The sequence below is a fragment of the Coregonus clupeaformis genome, chromosome 1 (genome assembly GCF_020615455.1).
Source record: "Coregonus clupeaformis isolate EN_2021a chromosome 1, ASM2061545v1, whole genome shotgun sequence".
Lineage (NCBI taxonomy): Eukaryota > Metazoa > Chordata > Actinopteri > Salmoniformes > Salmonidae > Coregonus > Coregonus clupeaformis.
In genome coordinates, this window is record NC_059192.1 from 37,869,154 (window position 1) to 37,869,432 (window position 279).

Consider the following 279-nt stretch of genomic DNA (forward strand, 5'->3'; position numbering starts at 1 on the left):
GGTCCTGTGTGGGTCAGTTGGTACAGCATGGCGCTTAAAACACTATGGTTGTGGGTTTGATTCCATATGGAAATGTATGCATGCACTTCTGTAAATCGCTTTGGCTTAAAGCATCTGCTAAATGGTCAAAAGTTGTACACTATGTAGGGAATAGGGTGCTTATTTGGGACTCATTCATTGTGTGCTGAACACTTTCAATCCGCTAGAACAATTTAAGCTCCAATACCACATACTGTATCTCTATCTTTGTCACGATCGTCGTTAAGAGAGGAGGACCAA